Here is a 6,898-nt window from a genome sequence, read left to right as displayed (position 1 = left end):
ATGATTCTGTAAATTATCATTATTTTTTAATTATTTGTTAATTTATTGAACGGAAATAAAACTATTCAACGTGCTCTTTTAATTTTTTTATTTTTTTACACAAATGTAGCCAAAGATTGTTGCTATTTCTGCGCAGTATCTCTGTTCATACGGTTTGGAATGTATTATTTATTGGAGACTTATTGTTTAACACTTATTTATTTATTGTAACACTTTATTTTTTCTTAAATAAAAAACATTAAAATGTGAACAAAACCACTCTTTTTACAGTAAAGTTACTGTGAGTTTATCACACACGTTTATCACACACACGTTTCACACACGTGTATCACACACACGTTTACCACACACGTTTATCACGCACACGTTTACCACACACGTGTATCACACACACGTTTATCACACACGTTTATCACACACACGTTTACCACACACGTTTATCACACACACATTTATCACACACGTTTATCACACGTTTATCGTACACACGTTTATCACACACGTTTATCACATGTTTATCAAACATGTTTATCACACTTTTTTTTACACACACGTTTATCACACACGTTTATCACACGCTAAAGAAAATCAGTAACAATTTGTAAAAGATGAAACACAATAGCATATCATGGAGTAAAAGCGGGTATGTGAATAAAAGGTGTGTGAATAAAAGGTGTGTGAATAAAAGGTGTGTGATGAGGCACGTGTGAATATTTTAAACGTTAGATCCACATGAGGAACAATGCAGTAAAAAATCTATTCAATAAAAAATGTAAAATATTATAAACTTTATTTAAAGCAGTTTGTGTTATTGAACCTGATGGTACAGTTGAAAACCCTGAGAAAAGTGTGTGTGTGTGTGTGTGTGTGTGTGTGTGTGGTTAGCAATGTTTATTGGCTCAGATGGTCATTTAAGAGGTGTGTGTCCATAGCGATGACCTCTGTGATGGTCAACTGAGAGTCGGGTCACCATGGCGATGAGCTTTGTGATGTCATTTAGGAGATGTGTGACCATGGCGATGAGCTCTGTGATGGCCGGAGTGTCCTGAGAGCGGAGAGAGAAAGCACAGATTAACTTATCACCTAAAGGTCAGAGGTCACACTGAAGTCAAAACGGACCCGTGTGTGTGTGTGTGTGTGTGTGTGTGTGTGTGTGTGTGTGTGTGAGACCTCTAGCCAAATGAATTTATTTGCTGTTGTTTATGATTCACTTTGTTTAAGACTTGAAAGACGAATTTTATGATTTGTTTCTCCATCAGCTTCACACCGTGTGGGAACGTTCTCCAGAGGAACCCAGCAGTCCAGGTTCCTCAGGAAGCTGCTGAGATGTGTCAAGTCCAGATCTCTGAACACTTGAAGCCATGAGAAGCTGTAAGTAATATAATTATACAAGGTGAAACTTTTCTCCTTCTAGGCATTGTTCTTTATACTACTGAGTATTAGGTGAGTACTTTAAGGTTCCGCTTTTTATTTTAGTTTTATTTTAGTCGATGATATTTTACAATTGAATTTTAACAGAACTTACAGTGAGCCTGTAATATTTATACACAATCCAGTTTGAGTAACTGTAATGAATTTGTGTAACTGTAATAAATTTGTGTAACTGTAATGAATTTGTGTAACTTTAATGAATTTGAGTAACTGTAATGAATTTGTGTAACTTTAATGAATTTAAGTAACTGTAATGAATTTGAGTAACTGTAATGAATTTGTGTAACTTTAATGAATTTGAGTAACTGTAATGAATTTGTGTAACTTTAATAAATTTGAGTAACTGTAATGAATTTGTGTAACTTTAATGAATTTGAGTAACTTTAATGAATTTGAGTAACTGTAATAAATTTGTGTAACTTTAATGAATCTGAGTAACTGTAATAAATTTGTGTAACTGTAATGAATTTGTGTAACGGTAATAAATTTGAGTAACTGTAATGAATTTGTGTAACTGTAATAAATTTGTGTAACTGTAATGAATTTGTGTAACTGTAATGAATTTGTGTAACTTTAATAAATTTGAGTAACTTTAATAAATTTGTGTAACTAATAAATTTGAGTAACTTTAATAAATTTGTGTAACTGTAATGAATTTGAGTAACTTTAATGAATTTGAGTAACTGTAATAAATTTGTGTAACTGTAATAAATTTGATTAACTTTAATGAATTTGTGTAACTTTAATGAATTTGTGTAAATGTAATGAATTTCTGGAACTGTAATGAATTTGAGTAACTTTAATGAATTTGTCTAACTTTAATGAATTTGTGTAACTGTAATGAATTGGAGTAACTGTAAGGAATTTGAGTAACTTTAATGAATTTGTGTAACTTTAATGAATTTGAGTAACTGTAATGAATTTGTGTAACTTTAATGAATTTGAGTAACTGTAATGAATTTGTGTAACTTTAATAAATTTGAGTAACTGTAATCAATTTGTGTAACTGTAATGAATTTGTGTAACTTTAATGAATTTGTGTAACTTTAATGAATTTGAGTAACTGTAATAAATTTGTGTAACTAATAAATTTGAGTAACTTTAATGAATTTGAGTAACTTTAATGAATTTGTGTAACTGTAATGAATTTGAGTAACTTTAATGAATTTGTGTAACTTTAATGAATTTGAGTAACTGTAATGAATTTGTGTAACTGTAATGAGTTTGTGTAACTTTAATGAATTTGTGTAACTGTAATAAATTTGTGTAACTTAAATGAATTTGAGTAACTGTAATAAATTTGTGTAACTGTAATGAATTTGTGTAACTTTAATGAATTTGTGTAACTGTAATAAATGTGTGTAACTGTAATGAATTTGTGTAACTTTAATAAATTTGAGTAACTTTAATGAATTTGTGTAACTAATAAATTTGAGTAACTGTAATGAATTTGAGTAACTGTAATGAATTTGTGTAACTATAATGAATTTGTGTAACTGTAATAAATTTGAGCAACTAATGAATTTGTGTAACTGTAATGAATTTGAGTAACTTTAATGAATTTGTGTAACTGTAATGAATTTGTGTAACTTTAATAAATTTGAGTAACTGTAATGAATTTGAGTAACTGTAATGAATTTGTGTAACTATAATGAATTTGTGTAACTGTAATAAATGTGTGTAACTGTAATGAATTTGTGTAACTAATAAATTTGAGTAACTGTAATGAATTTGAGTAACTGTAATAAATTTGTGTAACTAATAAATTTGTGTAACTTTAATGAATTTGAGTAACTGTAATAAATTTGTGTAACTGTAATGAATTTGTGTAACTGTAATAAATTTGAGTAACTGTAATGAATTTGAGTAACTTTAATGAATTTGTGTAACTGTAATGAATTTGAGTAACTTTAATGAATTTGTGTAACTGTAATGAATTTGTGTAACTGTAATGAATTTGAGTAACTTTAATGAATTTGTGTAACTGTAATGAATTTGTGTAACTTTAATAAATTTGTGTAACTTTAATGAATTTGTGTAACTAATAAATTTGAGTAACTTTAATGAATTTGAGTAACTGTAATAAATTTGTGTAACTGTAATGAATTTGTGTAACGGTAATAAATTTGAGTAACTGTAATGAATTTGTGTAACTGTAATAAATTTGTGTAACTGTAATGAATTTGTGTAACTGTAATGAATTTGTGTAACTTTAATAAATTTGAGTAACTTTAATGAATTTGTGTAACTAATAAATTTGAGTAACTTTAATAAATTTGTGTAACTGTAATGAATTTGAGTAACTTTAATGAATTTGAGTAACTGTAATAAATTTGTGTAACTGTAATAAATTTGATTAACTTTAATGAATTTGTGTAACTTTAATGAATTTGAGTAACTTTAATGAATTTCTGGAACTGTAATGAATTTGAGTAACTTTAATGAATTTGTCTAACTGTAATGAAATTGAGTAACTGTAATGAATTGGAGTAACTGTAATGAATTTGAGTAACTGTAATAAATTTGAGTAACTGTAATAAATTTGTGTAACTGTAATAAATTTGAGTAACTGTAATGAATTTGTGTAACTTTAATGAATTTGAGTAACTGTAATAAAATTGTGTAACTGTAATGAATTTGTGTAACGGTAATAAATTTGAGTAACTGTAATGAATTTGTGTAACTGTAATAAATTTGTGTAACTGTAATGAATTTGTGTAACTTTAATAAATTTGAGTAACTGTAATGAATTTGTGTAACTGTAATAAATTTGTGTAACTGTAATGAATTTGTGTAACTTTAATAAATTTGAGTAACTTTAATGAATTTGTGTAACTAATAAATTTGAGTAACTTTAATAAATTTGTGTAACTGTAATGAATTTGAGTAACTTTAATGAATTTGAGTAACTGTAATAAATTTGTGTAACTGTAATGAATTTGTGTAACTTTAATAAATTTGAGTAACTTTAATGAATTTGTGTAAATGTAATGAATTTCTGGAACTGTAATGAATTTGAGTAACTTTAATGAATTTGTCTAACTGTAATGAATTTGTGTAACTTTAATAAATTTGAGTAACTGTAATCAATTTGTGTAACTGTAATGAATTTGTGTAACTTTAATGAATTTGTGTAACTTTAATGAATTTGAGTAACTGTAATAAATTTGTGTAACTAATAAATTTGAGTAACTTTAATGAATTTGAGTAACTTTAATGAATTTGTGTAACTGTAATGAATTTGAGTAACTTTAATGAATTTGTGTAACTTTAATGAATTTGAGTAACTGTAATGAATTTGTGTAACTGTAATGAGTTTGTGTAACTTTAATGAATTTGAGTAACTGTAATAAATTTGTGTAACTGTAATAAATTTGTGTAACTTAAATGAATTTGAGTAACTGTAATAAATTTGTGTAACTGTAATGAATTTGTGTAACTTTAATGAATTTGTGTAACTGTAATAAATGTGTGTAACTGTAATGAATTTGTGTAACTTTAATAAATTTGAGTAACTTTAATGAATTTGTGTAACTAATAAATTTGAGTAACTTTAATGAATTTGAGTAACTGTAATGAATTTGTGTAACTATAATGAATTTGTGTAACTGTAATAAATTTGAGCAACTAATGAATTTGTGTAACTGTAATGAATTTGAGTAACTTTAATGAATTTGTGTAACTGTAATGAATTTGTGTAACTTTAATAAATTTGAGTAACTGTAATGAATTTGAGTAACTGTAATGAATTTGTGTAACTATAATGAATTTGTGTAACTGTAATAAATGTGTGTAACTGTAATGAATTTGTGTAACTAATAAATTTGAGTAACTTTAATGAATTTGAGTAACTGTAATAAATTTGTGTAACTAATAAATTTGTGTAACTTTAATGAATTTGAGTAACTGTAATAAATTTGTGTAACTGTAATGAATTTGTGTAACTGTAATAAATTTGAGTAACTGTAATGAATTTGAGTAACTTTAATGAATTTGTGTAACTGTAATGAATTTGAGTAACTTTAATGAATTTGTGTAACTGTAATGAATTTGTGTAACTGTAATGAATTTGAGTAACTTTAATGAATTTGTGTAACTGTAATGAATTTGTGTAACTTTAATAAATTTGTGTAACTTTAATGAATTTGTGTAACTAATAAATTTGAGTAACTTTAATGAATTTGAGTAACTGTAATAAATTTGTGTAACTGTAATGAATTTGTGTAACTGTAATAAATTTGTGTAACTGTAATAAATTTCAGTAACTGTAATAAATTTGTGTAACTGTAATGAATTTGTGTAACTAATAAATTTGTGTAACTGTAATAAATTTCAGTAACTGTAATAAATTTGTGTAACTGTAATGAATTTGTGTAACTGTAATGAATTTGTGTAACTTTAATGAATTTGAGTAACTTTAATGAATTTGTCTAACTGTAATAAATTTGAGTAACTGTAATAAATTTGTGTAACTGTAATGAATTTGAGTAACTTTAATGAATTTGAGTAACTGTAATAAATTTGTGTAACTTTAATGAATTTGTGTAACTGTAATGAATTTGTGTAACTAATAAATTTGAGTAACTTTAATGAATTTGAGTAACTGTAATAAATTTGTGTAACTGTAATGAATTTGTCTAACTGTAATAAATTTGTGTAACTGTAATAAATTTCAGTAACTGTGATAAATTTGTGTAACTGTAACAAATTTGTGTAACTGTAACGAATTTGTGTAACTGTAATGAATTTGAGTAACTTTAATGAATTTGTGTAACTGTAATGAATTTGTGTAACTTTAATAAATTTGTGTAACTTTAATGAATTTGTGTAACTAATAAATTTGAGTAACTTTAATGAATTTGAGTAACTGTAATAAATTTGTGTAACTGTAATGAATTTGTGTAACTGTAATAAATTTGTGTAACTGTAATAAATTTCAGTAACTGTAATAAATTTGTGTAACTGTAATGAATTTGTGTAACTGTAATAAATTTGTGTAACTGTAATAAATTTCAGTAACTGTAATAAATTCGTGTAACTGTAATGAATTTGTGTAACTGTAATAAATTTGAGTAACTTTAATGAATTTGAGTAACTGTAATGAATTTGAGTAACTTTAATGAATTTGTGTAACTGTAATGAATTTGAGTAACTGTAATGAATTTGTGTAACTGTAATGAGTTTGTGTAACTTTAATGAATTTGAGTAACTGTAATAAATTTGTGTAACTGTAATAAATTTGTGTAACTTAAATGAATTTGAGTAACTGTAATAAATTTGTGTAACTGTAATGAATTTGTGTAACTTTAATGAATTTGTGTAACTGTAATAAATGTGTGTAACTGTAATGAATTTGTGTAACTTGAATAAATTTGAGTAACTTTAATGAATTTGTGTAACTAATAAATTTGAGTAACTTTAATGAATTTGAGTAACTGTAATGAATTTGTGTAACTATAATGAATTT

This window comes from Ictalurus furcatus, chromosome 22, assembly GCF_023375685.1.
Source record: "Ictalurus furcatus strain D&B chromosome 22, Billie_1.0, whole genome shotgun sequence".
NCBI classification, from domain to species: Eukaryota; Metazoa; Chordata; class Actinopteri; order Siluriformes; family Ictaluridae; genus Ictalurus; species Ictalurus furcatus.
Note: the sequence above shows the minus strand (reverse complement) of the source record.